The sequence below is a fragment of the Colletes latitarsis genome, chromosome 1 (genome assembly GCF_051014445.1).
Source record: "Colletes latitarsis isolate SP2378_abdomen chromosome 1, iyColLati1, whole genome shotgun sequence".
Classification (NCBI taxonomy): Eukaryota; Metazoa; Arthropoda; class Insecta; order Hymenoptera; family Colletidae; genus Colletes; species Colletes latitarsis.
The window spans coordinates 22,651,570-22,678,035 of record NC_135134.1 but is presented as its reverse complement, the minus strand read 5'-3'; positions in this window follow the sequence as shown (position 1 = coordinate 22,678,035).

Here is a 26,466-nt window from a genome sequence, read left to right as displayed (position 1 = left end):
AATCATCCGGCTCATACTTTCGCATGTTTTGCATTCTTGTTGGCCAGATGCTGGCTTTTTTCAGGATAGCATCACGTATTAATGTGGTATCACACCGAAACAGTCAATTAAACTTGGTTGCGATATATATTTTAGAGTATCACGCCGGTTATGTCTGGGTTAGTTCAGGTATATGCAATCATCTGGCCCATACCTTCGCATTTTTCACATACTTGTTGGCGAGATCCTGCTTTTTTTCTGGTTTGGATCACGTAGTAGTGTGGTGCCACACTGAAATAGTCCATTCAACCTGGATTCGATCAATATTTTAGAGGATGACACCGGTTAGGTCGGGGTTGCGTCTGGTATTTGCGATCATCTGCCTCATACTTTCGCATTTTTCGCATTCTTGTTGGCCAGATGCTGGCTTTTTTCAGGATAGCATCACGTATTAATGTGGTACCACACCGAAACAGTCAATTAAACTTGGTTGCGATATATATTTTAGAGTATCACGCCGGTTATGTCTGTGTTAGTTCAGGTATATGCAATCATCTGCCTCATACTTTCGCATTTTTCGTATTCTTGTTTGCCAGATCCTGGGATTTTTCTTGTTTGGATCACGTAGTAATGTGGTACCACACTGTAACAGTCAATTAAACCTGGTTCCGATTAATATTATGGGGGATAACGCCGGTTATGTCTGGGTGAGGTCTGGTATATGCCCTCATCTGGCTCATACTTTCGCATTTTTCGCATACTTGTTGGCCAGATCCGGGGTTGTTTCTTGTTTGGATCCCGTAGTAATGTGGTTCCCGAACGGAACAGTCAATTAAACCTGGTGCGATTAATATTTTAGAGGATAACGCCGGTTATGTCTGTGTTAGGTCTGGTATTTGCCCTCATATGGCTCGTACTTTCGCATTTTTCGCATTCTTCTTGGCCAGATCCTGGCTTTTTTCAGGTTAGGATCACGTGTTAATGTGGTACCACACCGAAACAGACAATTAAACTTGGTTGCGATATATATTTTAGAGTATCACGCCGGTTATGTCTGGGTTAGTTCTGGTATTTCCAATCATCTGGCCCATACTTTCGCATTTTTCGCATACTTGTTCGAGAGATCCTGCGTTTTCTCTGGTTTGTATCACGTAGTAATGTCGTACCACACCGAAACAGTCAATTTAACCTGGTTGCGGTTAATATTTTAGAGGATAACGCCGGTTATGTCTGGGTGAGGTCTGGTATTTGCCCTCATATGGCTCGTACTTTCGCATTTTTCGCATTCTTGTTGGCCAGATCCCGGCTTTTTTCAGGTTAGGATCCCGTAGTAATGTGGTCCCACACCGAAATAGTCAATTAAACCTGGTTGCGATTAATATTTTAGAGGATAACGCCGGTTATGTCTCGGTTAGGTGTTGTATTTGCCCTCATCTGGCTCGTATTTTCGCATTTTTCGCATACTTGTTGGCAAGATCCTGGGCTTTTTCTGGTTTGTGTCACGCAGTAATGCGGTACCACACCGAAACAGTCAATTAAACCTGGTTGCGAATAATATTTTAGAGGATAACGCCGGTTATGTTTGGGTTAGTTCTGGTAATTGCAATCATCTGGCTCGTACTTTCGCATTTTTCTCACACTTGTTGGACAGAGCCTGGCCTTTTTCTGGTTTGGATCACGCAGTAATGTGGTTCCACACCGGAAGAGTCAATTAAACCTGGTTGCGATTAATATTTTAGAGGATAACGCCGGTTATGTCTGGGTTAGTTCAGGTATTTGCAATCGTCTGGCTCATACTTTCGCGTTTTTCGCATACTTGTTGGCCAGATCCTGGGTTTTTTCTGGTTTGGATCCCGTAGTAATGTGACTCCACTGAAACAGTCAATTAAACCTGGTTGCGAATAATATTTTAGAGGATAACGCCGGTTATGTATCGGTCAGGTCTGGTATTTGCCCTCATATGGCTCGTACTTTCGCATTTTTGGCATTCTTGTTGGCCAGATCCCGGCTTTTTTCAGGTTAGGATCCCGTAGTAATGTGGTCCCACACCGAAATAGTCAATTTAACCTGGTTGCGGTTAATATTTTAGAGGATAACGCCGGTTATGTCTGGGTTAGGTCTGGTACTTGCCCGCATCTGGCTCGTACTTTCGCATTTTTCACATACTTGTTGGCCAGATCCAGGGCTTTTTCTGGTTTGGATCACGTAGTAATGCGGTGCCACACCAAAACTGTCAATTAAACCTTGTTGCGATTAATATTTTAGAGGATTACGCCGGTTATGTCTCGGTTAGGTCTGGTATTTGCCCTCATCTGGCTCGTAGTTTCGCATTTTTCGCATATTTGTTGGCCGGATCCAGGGCCAATACTGGTTTGGATCACGTTGTAATGCGGTACCACACCTAAACAGTCAATTAAACCTGGTTGCGAATAATATTCTAGAGGATAACGCTGGATATGTCTCGGTTATGTCTGGTATTTCCAATCATCTGGCTCATACTTTCGAGTTTTTCGCATACTTGATGGCCAGATCCTGGGTTTTTTCTGGTTTGGAGCCCGTAGTAATGTGACTCCACACTGAAACAGTCAATTAAACCTGGTGCGGTTAATATTTTAGAGGATAACGCCGGCTATGTCTGGGTTAGGTCTGGTATTTGCCCTCATCTGTCTCGTACTTTCGCATTTTTCGCATACTTGTTGGCAAGATCCTGGGTTTCTTCTGGTTTGGATCACGTAGTAATGTGGTACCACACTGAAACAGTCAATGAAAGCTGGTTCCGATTAGTATTTAAGAGGATAACGCTGGATATGTCTGGGTTAGTTCTGGTATTTGCAATCATCTGGCTCGTACTTTTGCATTTTTCCCATACTTGTTGGCCAGATCCTGGGTCTTTTCTGGTTTGGATCACGTAGTAATGCGGTACCACACCGACACAGTTAATTAAACCTGGTTGCGATTAATATTTTAAAGGATAACGCCGGTTATGTCTGGGTTAGGTCTGGTATTTGCCCTCATCTGACTCGTACGTTCACGTTTTTCGCATACTTGTTCGCCAGATCCTGCGTTTTTTCTGGTTTGGATCACGCAGTAGTGTGGTACCACACCGAAACAGCCAATTAAACCTGGTTGCGAATAATATTTAAGAGGATAACGCCGGTTATGTCTCGGTTATGTCTGGGATTTGCCCTCATCTGGCTCGTACATTTGCATTTTTCGCATACTCGTTGGCCAGATCCTGGGTGGTTTCTGGTTTGGATCACGTATTAATGTGGTACCACACTGAAATAGTCAATTAAACCTGGTTGCGAATAATATTCTAGAGTATAACGCTGGATATGTCTCGGTTATGTCTGGTATTTGCAATCATCTGGCTCATACTTTCGAGTTTTTCGCATACTTGCTGGCCAGATCCGGGGTTTTTTCTGGTTTGGATCCCGTAGTAACGTGACTCCACACTGAAACAGTCAATTAAACCTGGTTGCGATTAATATTTTAGAGAATAACGCCGGCTATGTCTGGGTTAGGTCTGGTATTTGCCCTCATCTGTCTCGTACTTTCGCATTTTTTGCATACTTGTTGGCAAGATCCTGGGTTTCTTCTGGTTTGGGTCACGTAGTAATGTGGTACCACACTGAAACGGTCAATGAATGCTAGTTCCGATTAGTATTTAAGAGGATAACGCTGGTTATGTTTGGGTTAGTTCTGGTATTTGCAATCATCTGGCTCGGACAATCGCATTTTTCGCATACTTCTTGGCCAGATCTTGGCCTTTTTCCGCTTTGGATCACGTAGTAATGCGGTACCACTCCGAAACAGTCAATTAAACATGGTTGCGATTAATATTTTAGAGGATAACGCCGGTTATGTCTCGGTTAGGTGTTGTATTTGCCCTCATCTGGCTCGTATTTTCGCATTTTTCGCATACTTGTTGGCAAGATCCTGGGCTTTTTCTGGTTTGGATCCCGTAGTAATGTGGTTCCACACCGAAACAGACAACTAAACATGGTTGCGATTAATATTTTGGACGATAACGCTGGTTATGTTTGGGTTAGTTCTGGTATTTGCAATCATCTGGCACATACTTTCGCATTTTTCGCATACTTGTTGGCCAGAGCCTGGCCTTTTTCTGGTTTGGATCACGTAGTAATGCGGTACCACACAGAAACAGTCAATTAAACCTGGTTGCGATTAATATTTTAGAGGATAACGCCGGTTATGTCTGGGTTAGTTCTGGTATTTGCAATCATCTGACTCATACTTTCGCGTTTGTCGCATACTAGTTGGCCAGATCCAGGGTTTTTTTCTGTTTGGATCCCGTAGTAATGTGGTTCCACACCGAAACGGACAATTAAACCTGGTTGCGATTAATATTTTGGACGATAACGCTGGTTATGTTTGGGTTAGTTCTGGTATTAGCAATCATCTGGCACTTACTTTCGCATTTTTCTCATACTTGTTGGACAGATCCTGGGCTTGTTCTGATTTGGATCACGTAGTAATGTAGTACCACACAGAAACAGTCAATTAAACCTGTTTCCGATTAATATTTTGGAGGGTAACACCAGGTAGGTCTGGGTTATGTCTGGTATTTGCAATCATCTGGCACATACTTTCGCATTTTTCGCATTCTTGAATGGCCAGATCCTGGACGTTTTCAGTTTTGGATGACGTCGTGATGTGGTTCCACACTGAAACAGTCAGTTAAACCTGGATTTGATCAATACTTTAGAGGATAACACAGGTTAGGTACCTGTGCGGTCTGGTATTTGCAATCATCTGCCACATACTTTCGCATTTTTCGCATACTTGAATGGCCAGATCCTGGGCTTTTTCTGGTTCGGATCACGTAGTAATGTGGTGCCACACAGAAGCAGTCAATTCAACCTGGATTCGATCAATATTTTAGAGGATAACACCGGTTATGTCTGGGATACGTCTGGAATTCGCAATCATCTGGCTCATACTTTCGCATTTTTCGCATACTTGATGGTCAGATCCTGGATTTGTTTCTGGTTTGTGTCACGCAGTAATGCGGTACCACACCGAGACAGTTAATTAAACCTGGTTGCGATTAATATTTTAAAGGACAACGCCGGTTATGTCTGGGGTAGGTCTGGTATTTGCCCTCATCTGGCTCGTACGTTCACGTTTTTCGCATACTTGTTCGCCAGATCCTGGGTTTTTTCTGGTTTGGATCACGTAGTAATGTGGTACCACACTGTAACAGTCAATTAAACCTGGTTCCGATTAATATTATGGGGGATAACGCCGGTTATGTCTGGGTGAGGTCTGGTATATGCCCTCATCTGGCTCATACTTTCGCATTTTTCGCATACTTGTTGGCCAGATCCGGGGTTGTTTCTTGTTTGGATCCCGTAGTAATGTGGTTCCTGAACGGAACAGTCAATTAAACCTGGTTGCGATTAATATTTTAGAGGATAACGCCGGTTATGTCTGTGTTAGGTCTGGTATTTGCCCTCATATGGCTCGTACTTTCGCATTTTTCGCATTCTTCTTGGCCAGATCCTGGCTTTTTTCAGGTTAGGATCACGTGTTAATGTGGTACCACACCGAAACAGACAATTAAACTTGGTTGCGATATATATTTTAGAGTATCACGCCGGTTATGTCTGGGTTAGTTCTGGTATTTCCAATCATCTGGCCCATACTTTCGCATTTTTCGCATACTTGTTCGAGAGATCCTGCGTTTTCTCTGGTTTGTATCACGTAGTAATGTCGTACCACACCGAAACAGTCAATTTAACCTGGTTGCGGTTAATATTTTAGAGGATAACGCCGGTTATGTCTGGGTGAGGTCTGGTATTTGCCCTCATATGGCTCGTACTTTCGCATTTTTCGCATTCTTGTTGGCCAGGTCCTGGCTTATTTCAGGTTAGGATCCCGTAGTAATGTGGTTCCACACCGAAATAGTCAATTTAACCTGGTTGCGGTTAACATTTTAGAGGATAACGCCGGTTATGTCTGGGTTAGGTCTGGTACTTGCCCGCATCTGGCTCGTACTTTCGCATTTTTCACATACTTGTTGGCCAGATCCGGGGCTTTTTCTGGTTTGGGTCACGTAGTAATGCGGTACCACACCTAAACAGTCAATTAAACCTGGTTGCGAATAATATTCTAGAGGATAACGCTGGATATGTCTCGGTAATGTCTGGTATTTGCCCTCATATGGCTCGTACTTTCGCATTTTTCGCATTCTTGTTGGCCAGATCCCGGCTTTTTTCAGGTTAGGATCCCGTAGTAATGTGGTCCCACACCGAAATAGTCAATTAAACCTGGTTGCGATTAATATTTTAGAGGATAACGCCGGTTATGTCTCGGTTAGGTGTTGTATTCGCCCTCATCTGGCTCGTATTTTCGCATTTTTCGCATACTTGTTGGCAAGATCCTGGGCTTTTTCTGGTTTGTGTCACGCAGTAATGCGGTACCACACCGAAACAGTCAATTAAACCTGGTTGCGAATAATATTTTAGAGGATAACGCCGGTTATGTTTGGGTTAGTTCTGGTAATTGCAATCATCTGGCTCGTACTTTCGCATTTTTCTCACACTTGTTGGACAGAGCCTGGCCTTTTTCTGGTTTGGATCACGCAGTAATGTGGTTCCACACCGGAAGAGTCAATTAAACCTGGTTGCGATTAATATTTTAGAGGATAACGCCGGTTATGTCTGGGTTAGTTCAGGTATTTGCAATCGTCTGGCTCATACTTTCGCGTTTTTCGCATACTTGTTGGCCAGATCCTGGGTTTTTTCTGGTTTGGATCCCGTAGTAATGTGACTCCACTGAAACAGTCAATTAAACCTGGTTGCGAATAATATTTTAGAGGATAACGCCGGTTATGTATCGGTCAGGTCTGGTATTTGCCCTCATATGGCTCGTACTTTCGCATTTTTGGCATTCTTGTTGGCCAGATCCCGGCTTTTTTCAGGTTAGGATCCCGTAGTAATGTGGTCCCACACCGAAATAGTCAATTTAACCTGGTTGCGGTTAATATTTTAGAGGATAACGCCGGTTATGTCTGGGTTAGGTCTGGTACTTGCCCGCATCTGGCTCGTACTTTCGCATTTTTCACATACTTGTTGGCCAGATCCAGGGCTTTTTCTGGTTTGGATCACGTAGTAATGCGGTGCCACACCAAAACTGTCAATTAAACCTTGTTGCGATTAATATTTTAGAGGATTACGCCGGTTATGTCTCGGTTAGGTCTGGTATTTGCCCTCATCTGGCTCGTAGTTTCGCATTTTTCGCATATTTGTTGGCCGGATCCAGGGCCAATACTGGTTTGGATCACGTTGTAATGCGGTACCACACCTAAACAGTCAATTAAACCTGGTTGCGAATAATATTCTAGAGGATAACGCTGGATATGTCTCGGTTATGTCTGGTATTTCCAATCATCTGGCTCATACTTTCGAGTTTTTCGCATACTTGATGGCCAGATCCTGGGTTTTTTCTGGTTTGGAGCCCGTAGTAATGTGACTCCACACTGAAACAGTCAATTAAACCTGGTGCGGTTAATATTTTAGAGGATAACGCCGGCTATGTCTGGGTTAGGTCTGGTATTTGCCCTCATCTGTCTCGTACTTTCGCATTTTTCGCATACTTGTTGGCAAGATCCTGGGTTTCTTCTGGTTTGGATCACGTAGTAATGTGGTACCACACTGAAACAGTCAATGAAAGCTGGTTCCGATTAGTATTTGAGAGGATAACGCTGGATATGTCTGGGTTAGTTCTGGTATTTGCAATCATCTGGCTCGTACTTTTGCATTTTTCCCATACTTGTTGGCCAGATCCTGGGTCTTTTCTGGTTTGGATCACGTAGTAATGCGGTACCACACCGACACAGTTAATTAAACCTGGTTGCGATTAATATTTTAAAGGATAACGCCGGTTATGTCTGGGTTAGGTCTGGTATTTGCCCTCATCTGACTCGTACGTTCACGTTTTTCGCATACTTGTTCGCCAGATCCTGCGTTTTTTCTGGTTTGGATCACGCAGTAGTGTGGTACCACACCGAAACAGCCAATTAAACCTGGTTGCGAATAATATTTTAGAGGATAACGCCGGTTATGTCTCGGTTATGTCTGGGATTTGCCCTCATCTGGCTCGTACATTTGCATTTTTCGCATACTCGTTGGCCAGGTCCTGGGTGGTTTCTGGTTTGGATCACGTATTAATGTGGTACCACACTGAAATAGTCAATTAAACCTGGTTGCGAATAATATTCTAGAGTATAACGCTGGATATGTCTCGGTTATGTCTGGTATTTGCAATCATCTGGCTCATACTTTCGAGTTTTTCGCATACTTGCTGGCCAGATCCTGGGTTTTTTCTGGTTTGGATCCCGTAGTAACGTGACTCCACACTGAAACAGTCAATTAAACCTGGTTGCGATTAATATTTTAGAGAATAACGCCGGCTATGTCTGGGTTAGGTCTGGTATTTGCCCTCATCTGTCTCGTACTTTCGCATTTTTTGCATACTTGTTGGCAAGATCCTGGGTTTCTTCTGGTTTGGATCACGTAGTAATGTGGTACCACACTGAAACGGTCAATGAATGCTGGTTCCGATTAGTATTTAAGAGGATAACGCTGGTTATGTTTGGGTTAGTTCTGGTATTTGCAATCATCTGGCTCGGACAATCGCATTTTTCGCATACTTCTTGGCCAGATCTTGGCCTTTTTCCGCTTTGGATCACGTAGTAATGCGGTACCACTCTGAAACAGTCAATTAAACATGGTTGCGATTAATATTTTAGAGGATAACGCCGGTTATGTCTCGGTTAGGTGTTGTATTTGCCCTCATCTGGCTCGTATTTTCGCATTTTTCGCATACTTGTTGGCAAGATCCTGGGCTTTTTCTGGTTTGGATCCCGTAGTAATGTGGTTCCACACCGAAACAGACAACTAAACATGGTTGCGATTAATATTTTGGACGATAACGCTGGTTATGTTTGGGTTAGTTCTGGTATTTGCAATCATCTGGCACATACTTTCGCATTTTTCGCATACTTGTTGGCCAGAGCCTGGCCTTTTTCTGGTTTGGATCACGTAGTAATGCGGTACCACACAGAAACAGTCAATTAAACCTGGTTGCGATTAATATTTTAGAGGATAACGCCGGTTATGTCTGGGTTAGTTCTGGTATTTGCAATCATCTGACTCATACTTTCGCGTTTGTCGCATACTAGTTGGCCAGATCCAGGGTTTTTTTCTGTTTGGATCCCGTAGTAATGCGGTACCACACCGACACAGTTAATTAAACCTGGTTGCGATTAATATTTTAAAGGATAACGCCGGTTATGTCTGGGTTAGGTCTGGTATTTGCCCTCATCTGACTCGTACGTTCACGTTTTTCGCATACTTGTTCGCCAGATCCTGCGTTTTTTCTGGTTTGGATCACGCAGTAGTGTGGTACCACACCGAAACAGCCAATTAAACCTGGTTGCGAATAATATTTTAGAGGATAACGCCGGTTATGTCTCGGTTATGTCTGGGATTTGCCCTCATCTGGCTCGTACATTTGCATTTTTCGCATACTCGTTGGCCAGATCCTGGGTGGTTTCTGGTTTGGATCACGTATTAATGTGGTACCACACTGAAATAGTCAATTAAACCTGGTTGCGAATAATATTCTAGAGTATAACGCTGGATATGTCTCGGTTATGTCTGGTATTTGCAATCATCTGGCTCATACTTTCGAGTTTTTCGCATACTTGCTGGCCAGATCCTGGGTTTTTTCTGGTTTGGATCCCGTAGTAACGTGACTCCACACTGAAACAGTCAATTAAACCTGGTTGCGATTAATATTTTAGAGAATAACGCCGGCTATGTCTGGGTTAGGTCTGGTATTAGCAATCATCTGGCACATACTTTCGCATTTTTCTCATACTTGTTAGACAGATCCTGGGCTTGTTCTGATTTGGATCACGTAGTAATGTAGTACCACACAGAAACAGTCAATTAAACCTGTTTCCGATTAATATTTTGGAGGGTAACACCAGGTAGGTCTGGGTTATGTCTGGTATTTGCAATCATCTGGCACATACTTTCGCATTTTTCGCATTCTTTAATGGCCAGATCCTGGACGTTTTCAGTTTTGGATGACGTCGTGATGTGGTTCCACACTGAAACAGTCAGTTAAACCTGGATTTGATCAATACTTTAGAGGATAACACAGGTTAGGTACCTGTGCGGTCTGGTATTTGCAATCATCTGCCACATACTTTCGCATTTTTCGCATACTCGAATGGCCAGATCCTGGGCTTTTTCTGGTTCGGATCACGTAGTAATGTGGTGCCACACAGAAGCAGTCAATTCAACCTGGATTCGATCAATATTTTAGAGGATAACACCGGTTATGTCTGGGATACGTCTGGAATTCGCAATCATCTGCCACATACTTTCGCAATTTTCGCATACTTGAATGGCCAGATCCTGGGCTTTTTCTGGTTCGGATCACGTAGTAATGTGGTGCCACACAGAAGCAGTCAATTCAACCTGGATTCGATCAATATTTTAGAGGATAACACCGGTTATGTCTGGGATACGTCTGGAATTCGCAATCATCTGGCTCATACTTTCGCATTTTTCGCATACTTGATGGTCAGATCCTGGATTTGTTTCTGGTTAGGGTCACGTATTAATGTGGTGACACACTGAAACAGTCAATGAAACCTGGTGTCGATCAATATTTTGGATGATAACGCCGGTTATGTCAGGGTTAGTTCTGGTATTTACAATCATCTGGCTCATACTTTCGCATTTTTCGCATACTAGTTGGCCAGATCCTAGGTTTTTTCTGGTTTGGATCACGGAGTAACGTGGTACCACACCGAAACAGCCAAACAAACCTGGTTGCGATTAATGTTTTAGAAGATAACGCCGGTTATGTCTGCGTTAGGCCTGGTACTTGCGATCATCTGGCTCATACTTTTTTTTTTTTTTTTTTTTTTTTTGTCGTGGGGAAAATCTTCGAAAGACTCCCTTCCACCTCCTTGGGGAGAGGTGGGAGGGGTGTGTGGGATTCCCCGCGCCCGTACAACGACAGGCGCGGGACCTACCCACTAAAAACCCCACGGTGACCCTTCGGCACGCTTTGGGAGGATACCGGGAATCGCTCGAAGCATTCTTCCGGTATCCTCCCCGTGCCCGCGCTTTCGCGCCCATCCCCCGGGGGGACAATCGGTCCCCCCAGTAGACACACTGCCTCATAGCGGCGGGACGGGGCCACTCCATCCCGCCGCTATCCGTCCCGGGGCCGCGTTTAGTGGCGGCTGCGAGCCCCAACTCGCAACCGCCCGCGACCCCGTTTCCACCCCTCGGCGGCCGGGCGTTCATTGCCGCACCAGACCGCCGAGGGTGCCTCCCCTTGCGTCGGACCGGTAGGGGGAGGCACTCCTACCCCCAACCGGTCCGACCCGGCGCCGCCTGGCGGGAGGAGGGTCCCCTCAGGACCCCCCTCCCAGCCTAGGTCATCCGCCACGCCGAGGCGGCCGTCCGCGACGCCTCGCGACCGGGCGACGACCACGGGCCACCGCACGAGCGCGAGCTTCAGCGGCGCGCTGAAGCTCGCGCTCCCTCCCCGCGGCCTCCTTCTGCAACATTACGTTCTCGCAGAAGGAGGCCACGGCCCTCCACTTCTCCTCGCTGCCGAGCATGGCGCGCACCACGCCCGGCAGCGAGACATCCCGCCCGACGACGCCGACCAGGACACGGCGCTCCCCCTCCCACGCGGGGCATACCTCCAGGGTATGATCCGCCGTGTCCTGCTCAGCGTCGCAGTGGCAGCAACGCGCCGTCGGCTCCTTCCCTATCCGGCACAGGTATCTTCCGAAGCTGCCATGCCCGGAAAATACCTGTGCCAGCCGGTAGGTGAGGCTGCCATGGTCTCTGTCCAGCCACTCCTTCAGGAGTGGCCGAACAGCCCCGACAGTCCGGTGCCCCGCGGTTGGCAGAGCCAGCCTCTCCTGCCACGCGAGCAACACGGACTGCCGGGCCTGGCGCTTCAAATCGCCCCAAGCAGGTTCCTGCCCGCCCGGGACCGCCCCCACCCCCGCGCGACGGTCGACGCGGTGCCGGTACATCACCGCGTGCGACCGCGCGAGCAGGTCCATGGGCGGCATCCCCGCTAGAACCGTCGCCGCCTCATGTGACATGGTCCGATACCCGCGGACGACCCTGAGCGCCATGCGCCTCTGCACCCGACGCAGCATAGTCATGCTGCGCCGGGAGGCAGCCAGGTCGTCCGCCCAGACGGGGGCCCCGTATAGGGCCACCGACTGGACCATTGCCACATAGAGGCGACGAACTCGGCCCGCCGGGCCACCCAGGTTGGGCAGGATCCGGCCCAGAGCCGCAACCATCCTTTCCAACCGGGGGACCAGGCAGCGGAAATGCTTCTCGAAACGCCAGTGGCTATCGAGGATCAGCCCCAGATACCTGATCTGGGGCTTCACCTCGATGTCAGCCCCACCCACCCGAATCAGAGGGGGTGGCGGATCCTGCCGAGGTGAATGAAACGCAATCACCTCGGTCTTATGGACCGCCACCGTCATCCCCATCCCCCTGATCCGGTCGACGACGCGTTGCGACCCCTCCTCCGCGCGACGCATGGCCCTCCCCCAGTGCGCCCCGACGGCCAGCACCAGTGTGTCATCCGCATAACACACCGTGCTGACGCCGTCGGGGAGGCCGGCCCGCAACACCGACTCGTACGCGATGTTCCACAGGAGTGGCCCGAGGACCGACCCCTGCGGAACACCGCAGTACACCTCCCTCCGCATATCACCATCCCGGCCCGGATACTCGATCCACCTGCCGCGGAGATAATCCCCGACGACCGCCCTGAGACAAGGGGGGACTCGATGATATTCGAGCCCCCTCCTTATCTCTTCCCAGGGGAGGGTGTTAAAGGCATTGGCAATATCCAAGGATATTGCCAATGCCACCCCTCCCCGGGAGACGGCCGCCTCCGAGAGGGCCCTCACACGACCTATCGCGTCGATAGTCGATCGGCCCCCCCGGAAACCGAACTGGCAGTCGGCCAGACCGGGATCACCCCGCGACAGGTGCTCGACGAGGCGGGCAGCAATCACACGCTCGAAGAGCTTGCCCACCTCGTCGAGGAGACAAATGGGCCGGTATGCGGAGGGAGACTCCGCGGGCCGACCCTCCTTCCGTAGGAGGACCATCCTCGCCACCTTCCAACTGGGGGGGAATCGCCCGTCCCTCAGGCAGCGGTCGAACAACCGCCTGAGGTCGGCCCCAAGGACGCCCTGGGTCAAGACCCAAACCCGGCCGGGCACACCATCCGGACCCGGGGCCGTGTTACGAACCCCGAGCCGTCTGATGGCCGCTGCCAGCTCCTCCTGCGTGACCCCCAGCTCGGCCGTCCACTCCACTGGGACAGCCGCCGCCGCCGGAGGACGCGGTCCCCTCTCCCCAATTGGGAAGAGTGTATTGACCACGTCCTCCAGCAGCCGGGGGTCAAGACCCTCGGTGACGGGGGGCGCCCACGGGCGGAGCTTATTCAGCACCACCTTATATGGGCGCCCCCATGGATCGTCATCAAGGGTCTGGAGGAGCTCCTTCCATGCCTGGGTCTTGGCCCGTTTGATGGCGACCTGCAGAGCAACCCGCGCCACGCGGTATGCTCCATACAGGTCATCAGCTGCCCTCGCTCGCGCCACGCCGTCGCCTGTACGTTGACGACGGCGCGCGCGGGTGTACTGGCGTCGGGCGCGGACAGTCGCGACTCGCAACTCCGCGATCGCGTCCGACCACCAGTACACCGCCCGGCGAGGAGAAGCCCGCCCGACCCGAGGCATCGCCGCGTCGCAAATACCCGCGACCAATGCTCCGAGCCGGGCGACCTCCTCCTCTATGCTCGGCAACTCGGCCGCTCCCTGCGGCCAAGTTGCAGCGAGGGCAGCTGCCATCAGGGCGTCCTTGTCCAGGCGCCGAAGCGCCCAGCGGCGTGGTGGGGTGCCACGCAGGCGGCCGTGTCGGGATGCACCCGCGGCGGCAGAGACCTCCATCCGGATGTACCGGTGATCGGAGAGTGTCTCTGCCCCCGCGACCACGTGCCAACCCGACACCATGCGCACGGCGTTGGGGGTCGCGAATCCAACATCCACGATGGACCCCCCATATCGCCGCACGCATGTGTGCTCCGACCCCCGGTTCAATACCCGGAGGTCGAGCCCCGCCGCCCAATCGCCCAGGATCCCGCCGCGAACGGAGGTCCTGGGGGATCCCCAAGCCACCGACTTGGCATTAAAATCCCCCAGGACCAGCACCGGCCGGGCCGCGTAGCGCTGCACGCATGCCGCGACCTCGACCAAGTACAGCTCGAACGCAGCGTGACCGCTACGGGGCGAAATATAGCACCCCACCACAGCGACTCCCCCCCAGTCCATGGCGACGAATCCCCGACCGCGCTCCAACAAGGAGAACGGTGGGGACCAGTCGCCCCCTCCCCATACCGTCGCCACCAAGCCGTCCGCGTCGCCCACCCAATGAGGGTGATCAGGGACGCGGTACGGCTCGGCGGCGACCGCCAGGCCAACCCCCCACTCCGCGAGGACTTGGGACATCAAGTCCTGTGCCGCGCGGCAGTGGTTGAGGTTGGCCTGGAGGAGCAGCCGGGGCGGCATTAATTAATGGCCGCGCCAGCCTCCTCCCGGCCGTCCGTCCCCGTAGCACCGTCCACCTCCATGGAGGACGATGCCACCGCCCTCGGCACCGGAGCCGGTGCAGCCCGCCTCTTCCTCTCCTTCCGGGAGGGGGGGGGGGAGCACTTCTTGCTCCCCACCCTGTGATCGGCTGGCTTCCCCATGTCCGCACACAGCGGGCAGTGGGGGGCCGCCGAGCACTGGCTATCTGGCTCATACTTTCGCATTTTTCGCATACCTGTTGGCCAGATCCTGGGTTTTTTCTGGTTTGGATCACGTAGTAATGTGGTACTACACTGAAATAGTCGATTAAACCTGGTTCCGATTAATATTTTGGAGGATAACGCCGGTTATGTCTGGGTTAGTTCTAGTATTTGCAATCATCTGGCTCATACTTTCGCATTTTTCGCATACTTGTTGGCCAGATCCTGGGTTTTTCCTGGTTTGGATCCCGTATTAATGTGGTTCCACACCGAAATAGTCAATTTGACCTGGTTGCGGTTAATATTTTAGAGGATAACGCCGGTTATGTTTGGGTTAGTTCTGGTATTTGCAATCATCTGGCACATACTTTCGCATTTTTCTCATACTTGTTGGACAGAGCCTGGCCTTTTTCTGGTTTGGATCACGTAGTAATGTGGTTCCACACCGAAACAGTCAATTAAACCTGGCCGCGATTATTATTTTAGAGGATGACGCCGGTTATGTCTCGGTCAGGTCTGGTATTTGCCTTCATATGGCTCGTACTTTCGCATTTTTCGCATTCTTGTTGGCCAGATCCTGGCTTTTTTCAGGTTAGGATCACGTATTAATGTGGTACCACACCGAAACAGTCAATTAAACTTGGTTGCGATCTATATTTTAGAGTATCACGCCAGTTATGTCTGGGTTAGTTCTGCTATTTGCAATCATCTGGCCCGTACTTTCGCATTTTTCCATACTAGTTGGCGAGATCCTGCGTTTTTTCTTGTTTGGATCACGTAGTAATGTCGTACCACACCGAAACAGTCAATTAAACCTGGTTGCGAATAATATTCTAGAGGATAACGCTGGATATGTCTCGGTTATGTCTGGTATTTGCAATCATCTGGCTCATACTTTCGAGTTTTTCGCATACTTGTTGGCCAGATCCTGGGTTTTTTCTGGTATGGATCCCGTAGTAATGTGACTCCACACTGAAACAGTCAATTAAACCTGGTTGCGATTAATATTTTAGAGGATAACGCCGGGTATGTCTGGGTTAGGTCTGGTATTTGCCCTCATCTGTCTCGTACTTTCGCATTTTTCGCATACTTGTTGGCAAGATCCTGGGTTTCTTCTGGTTTGGATCACGTAGTAATGTGGTACCACACTGAAACAGTCAATGAAAGCTGGTTCCGATTAGTATTTAAGAGGATAACGCTGGATATGTCTGGGTTAGTTCTGGTATTTGCAATCATCTGGCTCATACTTTCGCGTTTTTCGCATACTTGTTGGCCATATCCAGGCTTTTTTTTGGTTTGGATCCCGTAGTAATGTGGTTCCACACCGAAACAGACAACTAAACCTGGTTGCGATTAATATTTTGGAGGATAACGCTGGTTACGTATGGGCTAGTTCTGGTATTTGCAATTATCTGGCACATACTTTCGCATTTGCTCATACTTGTTGGACAGAGCCTGGCCTTTTTCTGGTTTGGATCACGTAGTAATGCGGTACCACTCCGAAACAGTCAATTAAGCCTGGTTGCGATTAATATTTTAGAGGATAACGCCGGTTATGTCTCGGTTAGGTCTGGGATTTGCTCTCATGTGGCTGGTACTTTCGCATTTTTCGCATATTTGTTGGCCGGATCCAGGGCCAATCCTGGTTTGGATCACGTAGTAATGCGGTACCACACCGAAACAGTCAATTAAACCTGGTTGCGAATAATATTCTAGAGGATAACGCTGGATATGTCTCGGTTATGTCTGGTATTTGCAATCATCTGGCTCATACTTTCGAGTTTTTCGCATACTTGTTGGCCAGATCCTGGGTTTTTTCTGGTTTGGATCCCGTAGTAATGTGACTCCACACTGAAACAGTCAATTAAACCTGGTTGCGATTAATATTTTAGAGGATAACGCCGGCTATGTCTGGGTTAGGTCTGGTATTTGCCCTCATCTGTCTCGTACTTTCGCATTTTTCGCATACTTGTTGGCAAGATCCTGGGTTTCTTCTGGTTTGGATCACGTAGTAATGTGGTACCACACTGAAGCAGTCAATGAAACCTGGTTCCGATTAGTATTTAAGAGGATAACGCTGGATATGTCTGGGTTAGTTCTGGTATTTGCAATCATCTGGCTCATACTTTCGCGTTTTTCGCATACTTGTTGTCCAGATCCTGGGTTTTTTCTCGTTTGGATCACGTAGTAATGTGGTTCCACACCGAAACAGTCAATTAAACCTGGTTGCGATTAATATTTCAGAGGATAACACCGGTTTTGTCTGGGTTAGGTCTGCTATTTGCCCTCATCTGGCTCGGACTTTCGCGCTTTCGCATACTTGTTGGCCAGATCTTGGCCACTTTCTGGTTTGGATCACGTAGTAATGCGGTACCACTCCGAAACAGTCAACTAAACCTGGTTGCGATTAATATTGTAGAGGATAACGCTGCTTATGTCTCGGTTAGGTCTGGGATTAGCTCTCATGTGGCTCGTACTTTCGCGTTTATCTCATACTTTTTGGCAAGATCCTAGGCTTTTTCTGGTTTGGATCACGCAGTAATGCAGTACCACACCGAGATAGTCAATTAAACCTGGTGCGGTTAATATTTTAAAGGATAACACTGGTTATGGCTGGGTTAGCTCTGGTATTTGCCCTTATCTGGAACGTATTTTCGCATTTTTCACATACTTGTTGGCCAGATCCTGGGATATTTCTGGTTTGGGTCACGTAGTAATGCGGTACCACACCGATAGAGTCAATTAAACCTGTTTGCGATTAATATTTTCGAGGATAACGCCGGTTATGTCTCGGTTAGGTCTGGTATTTGCAATCATCTGGCTCATACTTTCGCGTTTTTCGCATACTTGTTGGCCAGATCCAGGGTTTTTTTTGGTTTGGACCCCGTAGTAATGTGGTTCCACACCGAAACAGACAATTATACCTGGTTGCGTTTAATAGTTTGGAGGATAACGCTGGTTATGTCTGGGTTAGGTCTGGTATTTGCCCTCATCTGGCTCGTACTTTCGCATTTTTCTCATACTTGTTGGCAAGATCCTGGGCTTTTTCAGGTTTGGATCACGTAGTCATGCGGTACCACACCGAAACAGTCAATTAAACCTGGTTCCGATTAATATTTTAGAGGATAACGTCAGGTATGTCTCGGTTGGGTCTGGTATTTGCCCCCATCTGGCTCGTACCTTCGCATTTTTCGCATACTTGTTGGCCAGATCCATGGCTTTTGCCGGTTTGGATCACGTAGTCATGCGGTACCACACCGAAACAGTCAATTAAACCTGGTTCCGATTAATATTTTAGAGGATAACGCCGGTTTTGTCTGGGTTAGGTCTGGTATTTGCCCTCATCTGGCTCGTACTTTCGCATTTTTCGCATACTTGAATGGTCAGATCCTTGCCTTTTTCCGGGTTGGACCACGTAGTAATGCGGTACCACAGCGTAATAGTCAATTAAACCTGGTTCCGATTAATATTTTAGAGGATAACGCTGGTTATGTCTGGGTTAGATCTGGTATTTGCAATCATCTGGCTCGTACCTTCGCATTTTTCGCATACTTGTTGGCCAGACCCAGGGGTTTTATTGGTTTGGATTACGTAGTGATGCGGTACCACAGCGAAACAGTCAATTAAACCTGGTTGCGGTTAATATTTTAGAGGATAACGCCGGTTATGTCTGGATTAGGTGTTGTATTTGCCCTCATCTGGCTCGTACTTTCGCATTTTTCGCATACTTGTTTGCCAGATCCTGGCCTTTTCCTGGCTTGGACCACGTAGTAATGTGGTACCACACTGAAACAGTCATTTAAACCTGGTTGCGATTAATATTTTAGAGGATAACGCCGGGTATGTCTCGGTCAGGACTGGGATTTGCCCTCATCTGGCTCGTACTTTCGCATTTTTCGCATACTTGAATGGTCAGATCCTTGCCTTTTTCCGGGTTGGACCACGTAGTAATGCGGTACCACGCCGAAACAGTCAACTAAACCTGGTTGCGATTAACATTTTAGAGGATAGGGCCGGTTATGTCTGGTTTGGGTCTGGTATTTGCCATCATCTAGCTCATACTTTCACATTTTTCGCATACTTGTTGGCCATATCCTGGGTTTTTTTCTGGTTAGGATCACGTACTAATGTGGTACCACACTGTAACAGTCAATTAAACCTGGTTGCGAGAAATATTTTACAGGATAACTCCGGTTATGTCTGGGTTGGGTCTGGTATTTGCCATCATCTAGCTCATACCTTCACATTTTTCGCATACTTGTTGGCCAGATCCTGGGTTTTTTTCTGGTTAGGATCACGTAGTAATGTGGTACCACACTCAAACAGTCAATAAAACCTGGATGCGCTTAATATTTTAGAGGATAACGTCAGTTATGTCTCGGTTGGGTCTGGTATTTGCCCTCATCTGTCTCGTACTTTCGCATTTTTCGCATATTTGTTGTCCAGATCCCGGCCTTTTTATGGTTTGGATCACGTAGTAATGCGGTACCACACCGAAAGAGTCAATTAAACCTGCTTCCGATTAATATTTTAGAGGATAACGCTGGTTATGTCTGGGTTAGTTCTGGTATTTGCAAGCATCTGGCTCGTACTTTCGCATTTTTCGCATACTTGAATGGTCAGGTCCTTGCCTTTTTCCGGGTTGGACCACGTAGTAATGTGGTACGACACCGAAACAGTCAATTAAACCTGGTTGCGATTAATATTTTACAGGATAACGTCAGTTATGTCTCGGTTGGGTCTGGTATTTGCCCTCATCTGGCTCGTACTTTCGCATTTTTCGCATACTTGTTGACCAGATCCAGGGCTTTTTCTGGTTTGGATCACGTAGTAATGCGGTACCACACCGAAACAGTCAATTGAAACATGTTGTGATTAATATTTTGGAGGATAATGCCGGTTATGTCTCGGTTAGGTCTGGGATTTACCCTCATCTGTCTCGTACTTTCGCATTTTTCGCATACTTGTTGGCAAGATCCTGGGTTTCTTCTGGTTTGGATCACGTAGTAATGTGGTACCACACTGAAGCAGTCAATGAAACCTGGTTCCGATTAGTATTTAAGAGGATAACGCTGGATATGTCTGGGTTAGTTCTGGTATTTGCAATCATCTGGCTCATACTTTCGCGTTTTTCGCATACTTGTTGGCCATATCCAGGGTTTTTTTTGGTTTGGATCCCGTAGTAATGTGGTTCCACACCGAAACAGACAATTAAACCTGGTTGCGATTAATATTTTGGAGGATAACGCTGGTTACGTATGGGTTAGTTCTGGTATTTGCAATTATCTGGCACATACTTTCGCATTTGCTGATACTTGTGGGACAGAGCCTGGCCTTTTTCTGGTTTGGATCACGTAGTAATGCGGTACCACACCGATACAGTCAATTAAACCTGGTTGCGAATAATATTCTAGAGGATAACGCTGGATATGTCTCGGTTATGTCTGGTATTTGCAATCATCTGGCTCATACTTTCGAGTTTTTCGCATACTTGTTGGCCAGATCCTGGGTTTTTTCTGGTTTGGATCCCGTAGTAATGTGACTCCACACTGAAACAGTCAATTAAACCTGGTTGCGATTAATATTTTAGAGGATAACGCCGGCTATGTCTGGGTTAGGTCGGGTATTTGCCCTTATCTGGATCGTATGTTCACGTTTTTCGCACACTTGTTGGCCAGATCCTGGGTTTTTTCTGGTTTGGATCACGTAGTAATGTGGTTCCACACCGAAACAGTCAATTAAACCTGGTTGCGATTAATATTTCAGAGGATAACACCGGTTTTGTCTGGGTTAGGTCTGCTATTTGCCCTCATCTGGCTCGGACTTTCGCGCTTTCGCATACTTGTTGGCCAGATCTTGGCCACTTTCTGGTTTGGATCACGTAGTAATGCGGTACCACTCCGAAACAGTCAACTAAACCTGGTTGCGATTAATATTGTAGAGGATAACGCTGGTTATGTCTCGGTTAGGTCTGGGATTAGCTCTCATGTGGCTCGTACTTTCGCGTTTTTCTCATACTTTTTGGCAAGATCCTAGGCTTTTTCTGGTTTGGATCACGCAGTAATGCAGTACCACACCGAGATAGTCAATTAAACCTGGTGCGGTTAATATTTTAAAGGATAACACTGGTTATGGCTGGGTTAGGTCTGGTATTTGCCCTTATCCGGAACGTATTTTCGCATTTTTCGCATACTTGTTGGCAAGATCCTGGGCTTTTTCTGGTTTGCATCACGCAGTAATGCAGTACCACACCGAGACAGTCAATTAAACCTGTTGCGATAAATATTTTAAAGGATAACGCCGGTTATGTCTGGGTTAGGTCTGGTATTTGCCCTTATCTGGCTCGTATGTTCACGTTTTTCGCACTCTTGTTGGCCAGATCCTGGGTTTTTTCTGGTTTGGATCACGTAGTAATGCGGTACCACACTGAAACAGTTCATAAAAGCTGGTTCCGAATAGTATTTTAGAGGATAACGCTGGTTATGGCTGGGTTAGTTCTGGTATTTGCAATCATCTGGCTCATACTTTCGGGTTTTTCGCACACTTGTTGGCCAGATCCTGGGTTTTTCCTGGTTTGGATCCCGTAGTAATGTGGTGCCACACCGAAACAGTCAACTTAACCTGGTTGCGGTTAATATTTTAGAGGATAACGCCGGTTATGTCTGGGTTAGGTCTGGTACTTGCCCGCATCTGGCTCGTACTTTCGCATTTTTCACATACTTGTTGGCCAGATCCAGGGATTTTCTGGTTTGGATCACGTAGTAATGCGGTACCACACCGAAACTGTCAATTAAACCTTGTTGCGATTAATATTTTAGAGGATAACGCCGGTTATGTCTCGGTTAGGTCTGGTATTTGCCCTCATCTGGCTCGTACATTCGCATTTTTCGCATACTAGTTGGCCAGATCCTGGGATATTTCTGGTTTGGGTCACGTAGTAATGCGGTACCACACCGATAGAGTCAATTAAACCTGTTTGCGATTAATATTTTCGAGGATAACGCCGGTTATGTCTCGGTTAGGTCTGGTATTTGCAATCATCTGGCTCATACTTTCTCGTTTTTCGCATACTTGTTGGCCAGATCCCGGGTTTTTTCTGGTTTGGATCCCGTAGTAATGTGGTACCACACTGAAACAGTCAATGAAAGCTTGTTCCGATTAGTATTTAAGAGGATAACGCTGGTTATGTCTGGGTTAGTTCTGGTAATTGCAATCATCAGGCTCATACTTTCGCGTTTTTCGCATACTTGTTGGCCAGATCCAGGGTTTTTTTTGGTTTGGATCCCGTAGTAATGTGGTTCCACACCGAAACAGACAATTATACCTGGTTGCGTTTAATAGTTTGGAGGATAACGCTGGTTATGTCTGGGTTAGGTCTGGTATTTGCCCTCATCTGGCTCGTACTTTCGCATTTTTCTCATACTTGTTGGCAAGATCCTGGGCTTTTTCAGGTTTGGATCACGTAGTCATGCGGTACCACACCGAAACAGTCAATTAAACCTGGTTCCGATTAATATTTTAGAGGATAACGTCAGGTATGTCTCGGTTGGGTCTGGTATTTGCCCCCATCTGGCTCGTACCTTCGCATTTTTCGCATACTTGTTGGCCAGATCCATGGCTTTGGCCGGTTTGGATCACGTAGTCATGCGGTACCACACCGAAACAGTCAATTAAACCTGGTTCCGATTAATATTTTAGAGGATAACGCCAGTTTTGTCTGGGTTAGGTCTGGTATTTGCCCTCATCTGGCTCGGACTTTCGCATTTTTCTCGTACTTGTTGGCCAGAGCCTGGCCTTTTTCTGGTTTGGAACACGTAGTAGTGCGGTACCACACCGAAACTGTCAATTAAACCTGGTTGCGATTAATATTTTAGAGGATAACGCCGGTTATGTCTCGGTTAGGTCTGGGATTTGCCCTCATCAGGCTCGTACTTTCGCATTTTTCGCATACTTGTTGGCCAGACCCAGGGGTTTTATTGGTTTGGATTACGTAGTGGTGCGGTACCACAGCGAAACAGTCAATTAAACCTGGTTGCGGTTAATATTTTAGAGGATAACGCCGGTTATGTCTGGGTTAGGTGTTGTATTTGCCCTCATCTGGCTCGTACTTTCGCATTTTTCGCATATTTGTTGGCCAGATACTGGGATATTTCAGGTTTGGATCACGTAGTAATGTGGCACCACACTGAAACATTCAATATAAGCTGGTTCCGATTAATATTTCAGAGGATAACGCCGGTTATGTCTGGGTTAGATCTGGTATTTGCACTCATCTGGCTCGTACTTTCGCATTTTTCGCATACTTGTTTGCCAGATCCTGGCCTTTTCCTGGCTTGGACCACGTAGTAATGTGGTACCACACTGAAACAGTCATTTAAACCTGGTTGCGATTAATATTTTAGGGGATAACGCCGGGTATGTCTCGGTCAGGACTGGGATTTGCCCTCATCTGGCTCGTACTTTCGCATTTTTCGCATACTTGAATGGTCAGATCCTTGCCTTTTTCCGGGTTGGACCACGTAGTAATGCGGTACCACGCCGAAACAGTCAACTAAACCTGGTTGCGATTAACATTTTAGAGGATAGGGCCGGTTATGTCTGGTTTGGGTCTGGTATTTGCCATCATCTAGCTCATACTTTCACATTTTTCGCATACTTGTTGGCCATATCCTGGGTTTTTTTCTGGTTAGGATCACGTACTAATGTGGTACCACACTGTAACAGTCAATTAAACCTGGTTGCGAGAAATATTTTACAGGATAACTCCGGTTATGTCTGGGTTGGGTCTGGTATTTGCCATCATCTACCTCATACCTTCACATTTTTCGCATACTTGTTGGCCAGATCCTGGGTTTTTTTCTGGTTAGGATCACGTAGTAATGTGGTACCACACTCAAACAGTCAATAAAACCTGGATGCGCTTAATATTTTAGAGGATAACGTCAGTTATGTCTCGGTTGGGTCTGGTATTTGCCCTCATCTGTCTCGTACTTTCGCATTTTTCGCATATTTGTTGTCCAGATCCCGGCCTTTTTATGGTTTGGATCACGTAGTAATGCGGTACCACACCGAAACAGTCAATTAAACCTGCTTCCGATTAATATTTTAGAGGATAACGCTGGTTATCTCTGGGTTAGTTCTGGTATTTGCAAGCATCTGACTCATACTCTCGAATTTTTCGCATACTTGATGGCCAGATACTTGCCCTTTTCTGGCTTGGATCACGTAGTAATACGGTACCACACCGAAACAGTCATTTAAACCTGGTTGCGATTAATATTTTAGGGGATAACGCCGGTTATGTCTCGGTTAGGTCTGGGATTTGAGCTCATCTGTCTCGTACTTTCGCATTTTTCGCATACTTGTTGGCCAGTTCCAGGGCTTTTTCTGGTTTGGGTCACGTAGTAATGCGGTACCACAGCGAAATAGTCAATTAAACCTGGTTGCGATTTATATTTTAGAGGATAACGCCGGATAGTTCTCGGTTAGGCCTGGGATTTGCCCTCATCTGGCTCGTACTTTCGCATTTTTCGCATACTTGAATGGTCAGATCCTTGCCTTTTTCCGGGTTGGACCACGTAGTAATGTGGTACGACACCGAAACAGTCAATTAAACCTGGTTGCGATTAATATTTTACAGGATAACGTCAGTTATGTCTCGGTTGGGTCTGGTATTTGCCCTCATCTGGCTCGTACTTTCGCATTTTTCGCATACTTGTTGACCAGATCCAGGGCTTTTTCTGGTTTGGATAACGTAGTAATGCGGTACCACACCGAAACAGTCAATTGAAACATGTTGTGATTAATATTTTAGAGGATAATGCCGGTTATGTCTCGGTTAGGTCTGGGATTTACCCTCATCTGGCTCGTACTTTCGCATTTTTTGCATACTTGTTGGCCAGATCCTGGATTTCTTCTGGGTTGGGTCACGTAGTGCGGTACCACACCGAAACAGTCAATTAAACCTAGATGCGCTTGATATTTTAGAGGATAACGTCAGTTATGTCTCGGTTGGGTCTGGTATTTGCCCGCATCTGTCTCGTACTTTCGCATTTTTCGCATATTTGTTGTCCAGATCCCGACCTTTTTATGGTTTGGATCACGTAGTAATGCGGTACCACACCGAAACAGTCAATTAAACCTGCTTCCGATTAATATTTTAGAGGATAACGCTGGTTATGTCTGGGTTAGTTCTGGTATTTGCAAGCATCTGACTCATACTCTCGCATTTTTCGCATACTTGATGGCCAGATACTTGCCCTTTTCTGGCTTGGATCACGTAGTAATACGGTACCACACCGAAACAGTCATTTAAACCTGGTTGCGATTAATATTTTAGGGGATAACGCCGGTTATGTCTCGGTTAGGTCTGGGATTTGAGCTCATCTGTCTCGTACTTTCGCATTTTTCGCATACTTGTTGGCCAGTTCCAGGGCATTTTCTGGTTTGGGTCACGTAGTAATGCGGTACCACAGCGTAATAGTCAATTAAACCTGGTTGCGAGTAATATTTTACAGGATAACGCCGGTTATGTCTGGGTTGGGTCTGGTATTTGCCATCATCTAGCTCATACCTTCACATTTTTCGCATACTTGTTGGCCAGATCCTGGGTTTTTTTCTGGTTAGGATCACGTAGTAATGTGGTACCACACTCAAACAGTCAATAAAACCTGGTTCCGATTAATATTTTGGAGGAGAACGCCAGTTATGCCTGGGATAGGTCTGGTATTTGGCATCATCTAGCACATACTGTCGCATTTTTCGCATACTTGAATGGCCAGATCCTGGCTTTCTTCTGGGTTGGGTCACGTAGTGCGGTACCACACCGAAACAGTCAATTAAACCTGGATGCGCTTAATATTTTAGAGGATAACGCCGGTTATGTCTCGGTTAGGTCTGGTATTTGCCCCCATCTGGCTCGTACTTTCGCATTTTTCGCATATTTGTTGTCCAGATCCCGACCTTTTTATGGTTTGGATCACGTAGTAATGCGGTACCACACCGAAACTGTTAATTAAACCTGCTTCCGATTAATATTTTAGAGGATAACGCTGGTTATGTCTGGGTTAGTTCTGGTATTTGCAAGCATCTGACTCATACTCTCGCATTTTTCGCATACTTGATGGCCAGATACTTGCCCTTTTCTGGGTTGGATCACGTAGTAATACGGTACCACACCGAAACAGTCATTTAAACCTGGTTGCGATTAATATTTTAGGGGATAACGCCGGTTATGTCTCGGTTAGGTCTGGGATTTGAGCTCATCTGTCTCGTACTTTCGCATTTTTCGCATACTTGTTGGCCAGTTCCAGGGCTTTTTCTGGTTTGGGTCACGTAGTAATGCGGTACCACAGCGTAATAGTCAATTAAACCTGGTTGCGAGTAATATTTTACAGGATAACGCCGGTTATGTCTGGGTTGGGTCTGGTATTTGCCATCATCTAGCTCATACCTTCACATTTTTCGCATACTTGTTGGCCAGATCCTGGGTTTTTTTCTGGTTAGGATCACGTAGTAATGTGGTACCACACTCAAACAGTCAATAAAACCTGGTTCCGATTAATATTTTGGAGGAGAACGCCAGTTATGCCT